We start from the raw sequence: 15,135 nt of genomic DNA, 5'->3' as shown, positions 1-15,135 counted from the left end.
TGTGTGTGTGTGTGTGTGTGTGTGTGTGTTTGGTATAGCTATGGAAATCAGTTGACAGATTTGTGAAGTAACTGTTATACTTCACTCGGTTGCTGTTCTCATATACAATCCAATGAATGTGTTTTGATTGTCTGCAGTAAATTGCTGCTACACTGAATATAGTATCTATGTTTGATGACAAGCAAGACATCTAATCTTCACTGTACAGTATCGATCTGCACAATAAATCTTGCTCAAATCAGTGTTACTTTCTCCTTTGACATTCAATTTAATGAAATGTGAAAGAAATATATGGAACTACTTATAAACGTTAACAGCGCAAAGGTGATCTTGAACTGCTTGGAAATCATTTGTGGTTGCAGAAAATATATTGCTGTTAAATCAATAGAAATCTGATCGCATATTAACCTGCCGATATAACAATATTTTCCTGTAAAAGTTGATATTTCTCTTTCTATTACACGAAGATGAACAAGGATTAAAAGTGTGAGAAACTGAGAGGGTAATCCTACGCCAGATATTGCATTTGATTCCTAAGTTAACACAATGTATATAGATATTCAAATGGTTACTATTTTCGTCTAACCAACACAATCTACCCCATGCCATCCAAACGCGCCATTTTACATACATTACTGTAAGTTATGTACATCAAATTATTCATTATACAATTTAATTGACTGTTATTTTGAGAACTTTAAAAAAAATCAAATATAGGTGCATAATAAACAAATAAATACGAGTGATACAGAATCAAAGGTGCATCAGAAAAATATATTGTCGTCTTTAGTTAATATCTTTTACGTTATACTTTCAATGCTGTCAGGATCATATTTGCCTTTTATACTTCTGTGTCCAAAGCCATAAAGTACTGGCGCCTTTTAATCTCATATATTCTACCCAAAATTAAGTAGTCGTGTGCCAAAGTTAGTAACCATTATAAATTGAATGCTTTAGTGATTCCCGAGAAACTAGAGACTTGCAACAAATACATTACTGTGTTTATTACCTATGTTATGAGTAAATTATGGACACTTCGGTTTTTTCTTCAGGCAAAATGCAGTTATTAGAAACTTCTCTATGAAATCACATCGACTATTTGCCACATTAATGCCAGCTCTAAATTCAAATACATCCACTTACTATTTCTATTCAGTCTGATTTGGGGCAAATTTCTACTGTTAATGTAACGATTGAAATATCATCATTGATAATGATTGCTATCATTTTCAGAAAATGGCAGTTTTGAGGAAGAAGTGTATCTTGATGAATAGAAACAAGTATTTGATTAGTACTTATTTAATCACATTCCGAGTGATGAAAGCAGAATTTATTTCAGCGAGATTCTAACTCAGACGGCAAATTAATACAATTAAATAATCTACATCATTTAATCTGAGACGGTATTCATTATGCAATTCCACGAAACACCATGATAATATATGATCATTATTATCATCATCATTATTATTACCATCATCATCATCATCATCATCATCATCACCATCATCATCATCGTCATCATCATCATTATCAACGTCATCATCATCATCACCAATAATAATAATAATAATAATAATAATAAAATGAGTAATGATAGCGAAATTTCTGGAATACGCCTATGTTTGATATACAGTTTCATACAATTTTGATTCACAACTAAATAAGAGTAATTACTAATAATTTCATTGCTATCAGGCTGAAGCACATATTTGTGTTCAGTTAGGTTTTCTCAAATCGCAATATCTACTTACATGGTTTCTAATAAGTTTGGAGAATCTTGTTTTAGAATATCCCTCAAACATTGGTACATTTGAAAATATATTCAGTTTAGCATTGCATTAAAGCACGTATGGAAAAATGCAATCTTTTATTTATATGTAATTTATTTAGAACTTTTCTGAAGGTTTTCTTCTCAGTAAAATCTTAGGTTATAGAAGCTTATGAAGAATAAGTACGGAATTACGGGTGCGATTTCGATTCACATGACAATATGTTTAACGAAATGTTCACTGTATTGAACCTGTAGTTAATATAGACCGAGATCGATATACTTTCTTGGCTACAAGTAAAGTACTTCAATTTTGTCTTTAAAGTTTCATATTCCCAATAATACAAATTCAATGTTTATGATTATGCTTTACATTCGACAGTTTTAACTAACATTTTAGTTTTACTTTTTATAACTATTCAGAGACAACTAACTCAACTCTTTAATTATGCACTTTCATATTTTCTTTTTATTCTGTGCTAAAACTCGAACACCGGCCTCTGGGAAGATACTAAGAAACCGATGAAAAATAGACTGAAACCTAAGGAAAAAATGTAGCAGTTGCTTCCTGTGATGTGTTTTCCTTACTATATTGCAAGTACTTACATCTATGTATACTAGATCTAGGAACATCGAACTACCCGTTCAGAAAATAGAGCAATATCCTATTGTCGATGTCGTTTTGGCTGTGATATTCAGATCTGTACCACAAGTATACCTCTGATTAAATATTTTCTTCACCAATATGGATTTTCGTAAAATTTGGCGTTATTTTGTGTAAGATTTTGTTCTTTTTCATAAGATGGTAGAAACTCCATCATGATCTGTACACTGCAAAAATCTCCATCTCCAAGTAAATATCACAAAGTACTTATTGTGGTCTTTTCATGTACATTGTGCATTAACAAAAGCCCAGCAGCAAATAATCTCCACAATTACAGATATAAATTCAAACAAGATACACACTCATAGTTAAATAAGGCCCCGATAAACGGGAATGGGGGCTAACACTCCTACATATCAATTTATAACATTGTTTACCTTACACTTGGATATCAAAAAGCAGGTTGCAAGAAGTAATGAAGTTAGAAAGACAAGACGATATCCCTCCAAGTGCACTGGACTACGCCTAAGGGAAATATACGTAATTACACGGTGTAATAAATATACATCAATAGGGAAAGTTAAGTCTCGTACCTAAAACGCCGATTATTATAGTTCTTTTTTTCAGTCAAGGATAGAATGAAATATATCATCAGATACCACTTAATTTCTGAGTAAGTGTCTAGCAAATGCTTTCTAATAATGTTTTGAAAGCGAACCTAGTAGAAAGTAAGAAATGTAAGGTATTATGAAACTTTAACCTTGACACTGACAGAGTAATAGAAGTTATAAGGACAAGACTTACTAGCAGTAGATAAAGAGAATAGAAAGAGTCAAATAATCGACTTTACAGTGACAAAACCAATGTGAGAGGTATAGAGAAAATAGAAAAGTACCAGACAAACTAGGGTGAGTAATCCACTTGGGTTTATGTTGAAAGCTAGGATTTGAACATACTGATAAATAAAATGAACCTGAACCTAGTAATGTACTTGAAAGTAAGAAATATAAGGGACCTTAATATTCAGACTAACAGAGTAATAGACGCTAGAAAGCCTGATGTAGTAATAGTAGATAAAAAGAATAGAAAGTACCAGATGATTAACATAACAGTCCCAAATGGTGGGAAAGTCAATATGAGAGATGTAGAAAAAATAGAAAAGTACCAGGTCCTAGCCATTGAATTAGAGAATTGCGGGTAAAATGCATCCTCGTATTTATAGGTCCATTGAGAACTATAATTCATCAGATGGATGGAGGAAATAAGCAAGAAACCCAGCTCCAAAAAATAGTGTTATTAGGGACAGCTAAGATACTTTGGAGGGTTCTTGGCATCTGAGTTTACATGTTGTAGCCCGATGTTAGGTCTTTCTATTTTACAACAGTTTAATCTGTTGAGCGATCGTATATGAAATAATGAAAGCATACATCTTTCAAAGTAGGAGAAAGTTAAGAGTATAGAATCTGCCAGAGTACTAATTATAGAAATAACAGAGAAAGTTCAAAAGGAGTATGGGAGAAGGGTGAGGAACGTAGTGAAGTCAAGCTAAATAGTCGTAATCAAGTGGAGGCTATAATTAATTGGGTAATATCGTTACTTAAATATTCAGTAGCTTTTGTAGCTTGAACATAAATCGAATTAGCAAATCGACACAGAGCTAGGGAGGAATTCAATATAAAAAGATTTCATCCTAGAGTTGGAGTAGCAATATAATATTTAAGTAACGAAGTTATTAACAGTTTAATATCAATAGAAGACTTCGTGAAATTAGCTAGAGCAATCATAAACACTTTTGTATGTAATTTTCAAGAAATATAATTATTAACATCTGCTACTGTAACAGGAGGCGAAAGGGAAACCAAACAGCCAAACGTTGTTAAACACAAGAAAAACAGTAGCATGATTATCTGACCATGAAGAGAAGACTTTGCAGCATATTTGCAAATATACTTACAGGAAATATTAATAGTAAGACATGGTTTTGTTTGTAGAAAGGAAATCTGAAACAAGAGGAAGAAAGTTTATTAAGAGCAACAGAAGACCAGGCATTGAGTAATAAATGAATAAATGCTAAGATACCAAAAATGAGATAGATTGCCGATGTAGATTACACAAATCTAAAAAAGAAAATTTACTCATATAGTTAGTGAAACTAGTATGCAGACACATAAAATACAAGAAAAGACATGTCAATCTGGGAAAACAATCCATTGGGTGTTATGTAGAAAGCTAGGATTTGACGTTACAGTTAAGTGGTATGATCATGAACTTAGAAAAATGCAAGAAAGTAAGATGTAAAAGATACTGGGTGGTTTTAATATTCAGACTGATAGCATAATAGAGGACGGAAGACGTGAATTATTAGTTGCGGGCAGACAGTGTAGAAAGTTTCAGGTAATTAAATTTGCACTTCCGAATGGTGAGAGAATGTGAGAAGTCTAGAGTTAATAGCAAGCACCAGTACTAACCATTGTGTTACAAAGGCTGAGGAAAATGTGGTTACAATGTATCCCTTTATTTATAGGTGCATTAGCATTTATCCCTAAATATTTGAACAAATGGATAGAATAAATAATAATAAAACGCAGGTTAATGCAGCGCAAGAAAACTACTATTCAGGATGGTTTGGATACTTAGCTATGTTTCGGGGATTTAAGGTGACTTGTAGCCCCTTGTTAGTTTTATTTTTCCAATAGTTTAATTCGCTATGCGTAAACTAAATAATAATAATAATAATAATAATAATAATAATAATAATAATAATAGCCACAGAAATGCCCATAATTGGCAATACTCTGAGTTTTATGTTTCCGATGTCAAGAGGTCTGTTTTTGGTGATGTTTAATACCACTTGTATTTTGTTTCCTTATTGTTACTTATGAGACCTCGTGTTGAAGTAATCGTATTTAGTTCTGATTTTGCTAGAGCTTATCTGAGAAAGCTATCGTCTGTCAATCGGAGGTGTGTTGTAGATATGTTATTACATTATTTCCTAATGCCCTCTTTCAACTCCTATTCCCTTGCGAGTATTTCCTAGCTGATTTGAAGAGATTGACAGAGATAGTATCTCCTTTTTGACGAGCTTTCTCATTGAATATATGACGGGTGGTGACAGCAAACCGATAACGATCCTGTATCCCGATATTACCAAATTGACAGTTTTTTGGTAATTTGCCTCTACTACTTACATTTAATTTCTAATTTACATGCGGTAGGTTCTGATTTTTTTTTACTTGTTTCACTCATTGGACTGCGGGCATCGTTGGAAAAAGCACTTCAGTTTTCTGGAACCTAGTACTTATTCTATCGTTCCATTCTGCCTAGCCACTAATTATGTTTACGTAATCACGCCAGTACCGATTGTCACGAATATAAAAACACCCACCCACGCACACACACACGCGTGCACACATACACACGTGCACACACACACACTCTCATGTATACAACAGGCTTCTTTCAATTTCCGTCTACCAAATTCACTTAGAAGGCTTCGGTCCTCCCTAGATCATTGCAAAATAAATTTTCCCAAAATGTCAAGTAGTGGGACTGAATATGCAGTCACGTATTTGGGAAGCAGACTTCTAACCACACAGCCACGTATCCACCTGATTTTCATGATTCAGGTTCCGACAAACTCCAAACAAAACTTGTGCTACGTTATCGATATTTATTCCCTTAATTTTCGAATATGTTCCATAGCTGATTAATATTCAGGTGCATTTGCAAACTCATTGCATACTTCATATTTCAAAGTGTGTATTTAGATAATCGTTGCAATAAGCTACAGGGGTAATTTTGGATATTACAAAAGGAGGAAATTAAACGAACAATTTTAAAGAAATTCAGAAATTAGCACGGAAATATCTGAAACTAAAATGTGTTGTTACACATCATCTCCTGTATTAATATAAAATTTATCATAGATGTATGTAATTTCCCACGACTTATGTTATGTTTATAAAGGGAGATATCTGGGCATTTATTGAATAAGAACCTTTTAAATAGCTTATTCAACCTGAAAGAATTATATGGAAATTACTTGATGATTATAATTTTCCAAAACACCAATGTGTTGCGTATTTTTAGTGACGATATTTGATCGTAATATATTTGTGAATAATATTATATTGATATTGTATCAAGTACATTTCTGTTGTTGAGTAAAGAATATTAAAAAGATCTCAATATTACTTATTATTCCCCTTTTAATATTCCGTTTCACGTTACTATTACTTGAAATGCAAAACATAATAAAACATACCAATATAAATGTATTGCATAAATAACCATATAGTTCCTTTGTTGCTCAAAAGTATACTTCCTCAAAAAGGAAGTATCTCACCACTATATCTGCTTAAAAATTACAGCTGAGAATACTGGCAATATTTCATTAGTATTTTTGAGAATAGGTTTACATTCTCTGGATAAGGATATAAAAACGCAAAATCTTACAGGTTTTAGATTTTCCGTAGCAGATCCAGAATGTGTTGGGCAGTAGAGAAAGGGACTAATTGTAAATTGTTTCACGTAGCCTTGTATAATTGAACAAGCGTTCGGAATTTCATGATGTGGAACGTGTTCAAATTTGTATATGGAACAATTTCGTTGGCAGAATTTTTGTATTAACTTCATGTTAATATATTTTCCTAATGTCTGCAAATGTAAACACATAATCTATTAAAGGTAGTTTTAATCGATTATGATAATCACCTTTCAGTTTATACATGCAAATTAAACTTTTTCTAGGGTCAATGTTTCTGATCATAAGTTGAAAATCATTGTAGAGGTAAAATAAGGGGCAAATTTTGATCCACCATTTTGATTTAATAAGAATAGATAAGTGCACTTTCATTTTATATTCTCGTAATCACCTGATGTGTATAACTTTACCGGCAGACAACCAACTCTCTCTACATATGCATACTGATCAGTCCTCACATATAGTAAAAGAGAATTCCGTATTGAGACTGGCTAGCGTTCACATACATATAGTAAGGTAGACATACACAGGCATACATTCACGTTTGTCATTCGTGACATATGTATTTGGATATGTTTCACAAATATGCTAAATTCTTGGAATGACCTTAAACATTGCTGCAACATATTTGATCTGATATTAACGACTTAAACGTGGAGAAAGGTAAAGAGAAATTTTTTATCGATTCCAGCTAAAGTGACAGAATGGACATTGCTCATTCCAAAAGTGTTCGATAAGCTCAGTGACCACTCAAATTTATCGTATTCATAAGTTGTTTTACAAATATTTCATCGGTATTTTCACTAAAATTATTCGGTACGTTCTTGCATATCGATTTGAATGTCAATAACTTTAATAAATAGAAAGTAATCTTTTGAAGAACATATATCAATCACATCAATGTGTATATGCATCCTAGTATATGTTCTATAGATTTAAAGAATGGACGATTGGTTTCCATACGTTAATGTTCATATGTGAGTATTGGCTTTACTTATTTATTCATTGTATGTCTGTTTTCGTCGTTTCACCTCTTCCACCAATTTCCTGTTACTCCTTTTCTTTTCCCCTACCACCTTTATTTTACGCCATTTTACTTTTCCCCCTACCCCCTTTATCTTACGCCATTTTACTTTCCCCCTACCACTTTAGCTTACGCCATTTGCTCTTCACTTTTTCATCGTTTATACCTTTAAAGTTTTAATAATGTTACTAATATTGTATTTGCCCCGCTATTGCTGTCAAGATCATTTCAATTACTAAGACGGCGATCTTGTAAAGTCGTTACCGCACCGGTTAATATGCTTCACGGCATATCGTCCGGCTTTATGTTCTGAGTTCAAATTCTGACTAGAGCGACTTTGCCATTCATCATTTAGAGGTCGATAAAACAAGTACCAGTTGAGTACTGTATTGGATGTAATGGTCTTATTCCTCCCAACATTGCTGACCTTGTGTCAAAAATTTGAAACCAATATCATTATAATTACTGGTATTGTACTATTTTACTACTACCTCTGCTACTATAAATGTCTACTGCTTTTGCCGTTGCCCTCAAGAATTACAACGAGTGAACTATACTAACAAAAGCAACAGAAGACATTTTCCAAGCTATATTTATCGCGTCATTTTCTACTATTGCCAGATGCAACAATTTGTTGGTGCTCGTGGAGGTGGCCGAGCAATGAACAGGACACAATTTCCTGCAATGAAAAGTTTGACCGAATAATTACAAGTAAATTTTATGGTAAAGTCGACTTTGTTTATTATTTTTCTTTTTTGTCTTTCGATCATTTCAGTTTAAACAGATGGTTTTAGAACAAAACTCGTCATAAAGTACAACATCCCATCCAAAAATAAGAATATCAATTGGAGTATAGCTGGGAGATTACAGTTTACTCTAAGTAGTTGCTTTAGCTTCCACAACGGCCTCAAGACAGCTCCAGAGCCTTGCGCATGCGTTTCTGACTGTCTACATGGGAGGACTTTCCCAGCTCGTTAATCTTCGTCAACATCACGACCTTAGATTAGCAGGTAGAACAGTTGGTGTTTTTATCAACAACAACACACATGTAGTAATCCATGTGATACGAATCAGAGAAATTGGGGTTGACGAATTCATAGAAATTGTCCGACAATCATTCTAAGTCTTTCCGGATGTTTGACAAGGAGTGGAATCATACAGCCACATATATGATTAACCATAGTCCGAAGAATCTTCAAATATCCGCCTAAACTGAGCCTAAGGCCCTGTTTAAAGATCTGAGGAAGTATTCGAACGTGCTGAATTGACCAGATCACCTGTGCTTCTGCCTCCTACTCACGCCTTCGTAATCGCCGTTAGAGCTATCCATATCACGTCTTACAATCTTTACATTGTTCACAGAGCATTTAACTGCAGTTTATATCTGGTGTCACATCGTATGATACAGGTAAAACTTTTCCAATATTTAGATTGCTTCGAATTCTATATGATACCTAACATCTAAACTACAAATTTCATCATTATCCTCTCCAACGACTTTGACTCTCTCCCTCAACATGAATCTGTACTTGACAAAATGAGACATAAACATTACGAAATTTACCCAAAACACCTACCTGTGTTATTTATTAATCGTTTTAACATTCGCTTTTAGAATTTACTCTAAACACTTGCCTGTGCCACACGTCTCTATTATCAAATGAAAGAATGAACATACATGAGCAGGAGAGTCTATGCATTGATATATCAGTAGAAATCTTTGATATGATAGTAACATTGATCAAGAAAGCATTTACTCTATCCAGATTACAATTTCAGGTTTATACCTGTAATTATCAAACCCTGGAAATGTAACACACTGCCTAAATACCAATCTTAAAAAATTAAGCTTCTCAAAACGAGTAAAGAGAAAGCTATTTCGAAGACTAAAGATTCAATCGATCACTGGAACTGTACAAATCTGTAAAACTGTATCAGACGTTTATCATTTAAGTATATACGAGCATGTCTAGATATACAACTATATGCATTAGAATGCATACATAAAACAACAGATACAAATCTGCACATATACATAGATGTATACAAACAAAAATACCCTGTTGTTGCAAATACCCTGATGCTGAAATTCCAATGAAGGAGTCTTGGATCTAGGTTAGAAACCGGCTTTTTGTCTATTGGCAAGAATTCTTGAAATAAAACTGAATAATGACATACATATAAGGTACACATTTATTCATAGTAATTTAGGTGAATTCAAGTGCGTGTACGTGTGCGATTTAGTGTTTGCTTTTTTGTATGTGTGTGTATTGTGTTATTTCTGTGTGGGAGCGTGTTTTGATTCATACAAAGATGCTTGCTTATGTCTATGTATACCTACACTCCCATATTTCTTACACGCAGAAACGAGCGGAAATATATACTAATGTAATTAAAGCAATCATCTTTTATAAGAAACGAATCTAAGAGTTTTGTGGCCTAAACAGATCGAATAATTTATATTTTATTTGCTTTGTAACTCTCAGATTCAAATTGATAACTTATGAGATGAAATTTTCACTAGAAAATTAAATTAAATAATTTGACAATCAAATTAAATAAAAATAAATAGAAATTATACAATTTCTAAATTAAGTAATAGAAATTGATCATACCAACTTGTAATTTATTTATAATTGCAAAAATGTTCCGTAAAGGACTGGGCTATCTATGAAAAAATGATGATTGATTTTCATTAAACAATGCAATAATTTATTTTGTTCTCGGGCGACAATATTATAATCGATTCAATTTATTCTAGAATACAACTTGTAATTTTTTCATCGGTCCCTCAGTGATAATGAAACAGTAAACATAATTCAGCACTTAAGCTCCAAATATAGAATATTGAAAGTGAAATATGCTCAGAATTTTAAACCATGATTCAGAGGTTTCAGCGTTTTTTGCTTGATTCCACGCTAACTTCTCCTCATAGAGGTAGTAGGCTCTTAAATAGAAATGTAGAGTTCTGGCAGTATGCATTGTTGATTAATTTAGCAATTCATGCTATTCTATTCAAACTCTTGCTAAAAATCAAGCTCCCACGATATAGACGCTTTCTATTTATAAGCTTTGTAAGATCGTCGGCTGAAATATTAATAGTGACCAAGATACTAAAAGAATGTGACAAAAGAATTTTATTTTTCGACATTTGTGGTCCACACGTTTCTTCCACCGGAGTAGCAGTGCTTGGATGCTATTGATGAAGAGAAGAGAGATATTACCTCATCATAACTGCGATACTGGTTCACAGTCAAATATTCTTTTCGTGGTAGGGAAATGATGATAGTGATGCGGGGACAGGGATGCTGACCAACCAGTTTAAAGCCACAGTCACGCACAGGTGTCACTGAAACTTAAGAGGAAGTCCTGGAGCATTCTCCCGAAGAAACAATACAACTTTCGTGAGTTTTCCAGCTCCTTTTATCTTGATAACCTTTCATAACTGGAAATTAGCATATTACTCTCAGGGACTTGGCATAGTACTCGCCATTGACTAGGTGGCTCTTTAAAGATAATCAATAAACACTAGCATTTTCATTTCAAAATAGGCTTTTTGTGGATGAAACGACCTTGACCGTTTTGGAGCGGGTGAGGGTGTATTTGCACAGCATGTTTCATTTTCTCTGGCTTCAAGTGATGCACTCTACACCCATCTTCAGTGAGGTAACCTTGAAGTAAACCAACAATACCCACCTGAAATAATATCAGATTTTCCCCTGATATGATCTGGTGGTGAAGGCGAATTTGAAGACTTATCATATGATGTGCATATGATAATAAACAGTAAGTTCATGTGAATAGCAGCTTAGCTATTCCAGACTAAACAAGAAATCTAGATATGTTTATGTATTTTCCACGAGAGGCATTTGCAAAAAAAAAAAAAAAAAAAAAAAAAAAAAAAAAAACACGGAGAACACGATTATTTGTACACTTCCGTACTTCCGCGTGTGACTATATTTTTGTCCTTCATATTTCATTTGGCTCTCACTCCCGTTTGCCTCTCATCTCAAATATTCTGGCTTTTTTACTTTCGCTTCTCTTTTGGTTGATCTTGACCTCATTAAAAAGATTAGTATTTCTATATTATACATCTTGTATATTATTTAACTCTTCTTTTACCGTTCAAAATACATACCCTTCTTTACTTAGCATATCATTTCTCACTGTATTTTATCTCTGTGTGCGCAATCAAACACCCATATCCCGTTCAACTGTATAACATCATTGACTAGTGATTTCATGAACAGCATGGTAGCATTTGTATAAATTCACTCATTCTTAAATACGTAATCACTCCACAAGTTATATTATTTCCTTCCACACATATTAAACAAACCGTACTCACTACTGTCATCGTATCCTGGATTTCATCAAATTTGTTATGGTGTTATTTATGCCCACTTCTTCACTGTCACAGTCCAAGCATGATGAGTACTTTTCTCTGCATCCTTCCATCTGCTTCGGGATACCTAGCGAAGGTAAGGAAGTAAATAGTAAATAGTAGAGAAGAGGAAGTATAGAAGGCTGTAATTTACGTGCGGAAATTTACTCATAATGTTTCTCTCACTCATTTCAAGTAAAACCACCTAATTGCATCGCTATTTTTTTAAAGTTCGGTACCATGTGATAGTAATACAGAAACAAAGCAAACACTGTATGGACTTGTTCCTATTGCAGAAATCATTCTTATCGGTACGCGTTAGACTAATCTGCATTACAACATACATCATACTGTATTTAGCACAATATTTATGGAAACGTTTACTCTATGTCCAATGTAGCCATAAATCATTTGATAGATATTTTTATAAATAAGTGTATGGAGAACCATTATATTTTGGCTGTTTCAAACAGTTGCTTGATCATGTCTAAATATGGAATGTCCTGTTCTCTTGATGTTTCGACTTCTAAGGAAAGAGAAATCAAAATCATTTACATGCATGTATATATATATATATATATATGTGTGTGTGTGTGTGTGTGTGTGTGTGTGTGTGTGTACACATACGCACATGCATATATATATATATATATGCATTATAAAAGTGAGTTTATGAGAAACAGCTTCAGATGTGTATGCTACGCTCATTCGTATTTGTTATAAATCATGCAGGAAAGAATGTATGTACATATTTGTATGTATGCGTGTGTGTTTTTGTATGATTTAAAAGGGAGTAGTGTGCTAAAAAGGAAAGATATAAGTCACGATTTCTTACATAACATCGGTTTTGATTTATTACATGCTCATGTTATCAGATTGAAAATCTCTCTCCGATAGACCGACTCCTCTAAAAATCATCTTTCAATATCAAAGACTTTAGAAATCATACAAGAAATATTTTTTGCCAAAAGTAAGTTATCTCACATTAATCTTAATATGACAATACTGCCACATTTTAAACAATTAATCTTTCAGTTTCCTTCTCCATGCAACATTCGGTCGCCATTCTTAAATGAGTGAACTATAGACGATTGGAAACTGTCTATATATCATGGATGCATTTGTAAAGTATTTCGGAATATTTCGTTTGATTTCATACCAAATAAATCTATATATTTAAATCTCATTCGTAAAATTTTACTAATACATTTTTGTTCCGCATATATAGATACAAAATTAATAATGAAATTTTAATAAATAAGTATAAGAAAATTAAATTAGATGTTATCGAACTAAAATATAAGTTTACAAATATGAAACATATCTACAAGTGCAAATTCAAAAATACGTGAGAGATAGAAAACTGCAAATATACATTCACACATGCATGTATATGAATGCACATATTTACACACACACACACACACACACACACACACACACACACACAAACACACACACACACACATGCATATATGGGTACAGGGCATCACCAACAGTAAACCACATGAAATGCGAAAACAAATGAGTGCAATGCGCAAACAATGAGAGAGAAAAATGGAAAACAGGACAAGTAAGACACAGAACGACTCTTCATCAGTTGTCGGCTGTCTATCTACTTCTCAGTTCTAGCTTTGAACCACAATATGAGTCTTCGAAGACAGTTGCTCCCATAAATAGCTAAAGACAGGACGTCTTCTATCTCTCTCTTCTATCTTTTCTCTTTTGAAAGAAAATAATTCTCCAGCGTTCGCTATTTTACCCTCGTTCTGGTGTAACAACTTTCTATGTTTGTTTTCATTTGATTTCCTTGTATATCTCCAGTCATGTTTTTGTTCCAAACTTTGACCGTCCATAAATCCAAACTTTTATTTTGGGATTTATGGGAGCAACTGTTTTCGATGACTCATATTGTCGCTCACTGCTCGAAATGAGGAGTAGATAGACAGCCGACAATTGATGAAGTGTCGTTCTTTGTGTTACTTGTCCAGTTTTTCATTTTATTTCTCTCGTTTACGTATTTAACTCATTTGTTTTCGTATTTCATATTGTTTAGTGTTGGTGACGTCCTGTACCCATATATGCATATATGTATGTATGCGTGTGAGTGTGTCTCCGTGTACGTGTGGGTATATACACACATATATTATTTATATTGTAAGAATGCAATCTACATATTTGTAACAATAAGAAAAAAGGAGACATATGGTCAAATAGACCGAGAATAAATCAATGATCTTTTTCGACACAATACATTAAAATATTTGTAATGATTGTACTATATATGTGATATATAGACTCGTCGCTACATATCGAAGCCCAAATAACACTTGAAAAAATACGCTTGTTAAGCTATTGATAATAGGCCTTCATGGATATCTAGAGAGCTGAAATTTGAACACATTATTAGTACATAGTTCAGGTTATAAAGAAACCAACAGGACAAAAAACAAATTAATTCATATAACACGATGAAATAAAACGTTAGGAAGACATATCAACATTGGTCAACGTAAACAGTTATAAGTAGAAAAATAATCTGAAAAGAGATCAACATAAATAACATTATAGATCTTTTCCAAACGTTTAGGAAACAAAAGTTACAGCTTAAAGGTATTCACTAATAGTTAGAATTAGTATTATGGCGTAAGCCGAATAAGCACTGTACCGCTTAGAAATATAATCATATTATGTCACAGCCCATATACTTATCTCTCTCTCTGTGTGTGCCATTTCTGTACCTGAAAAGATAAACATATCAAATATTAAGCATAAAATGTTGCCCTATTTCTACACATGCTGTTAAAATTTTAAGTCATTTGAATAAGAACTAGCAAAGAGTGCATGCATGATATTGAATTTTTCTGAA

The 15,135-nt window shown here is 33.2% G+C and overlaps 1 long non-coding RNA gene across 1 annotated transcript in view; it reads right to left on the bottom strand.

Moving 5' to 3' along the window:
• Positions 1–15,014, bottom strand: part of LOC128247681 (uncharacterized) — a 68,586-nt gene extending 53,572 nt beyond the window's left edge. Inside the window, exons 1-2 of the long non-coding RNA XR_008264044.1 lie at positions 14,935–15,014; positions 12,231–12,354 (exon numbers count right to left, since the gene is read on the bottom strand). This is a non-coding gene — a long non-coding RNA (uncharacterized LOC128247681). The remainder of the gene's footprint in view (positions 1–12,230; positions 12,355–14,934) is intronic.
• Positions 15,015–15,135: the final 121 nt, after the last annotated feature.

This window comes from Octopus bimaculoides, chromosome 4 (genome assembly GCF_001194135.2).
Source record: "Octopus bimaculoides isolate UCB-OBI-ISO-001 chromosome 4, ASM119413v2, whole genome shotgun sequence".
NCBI lineage: Eukaryota > Metazoa > Mollusca > Cephalopoda > Octopoda > Octopodidae > Octopus > Octopus bimaculoides.
The sequence above is the reverse complement of the archived record's forward strand: the minus strand, read 5'-3'. Positions and strand labels throughout refer to the sequence as shown.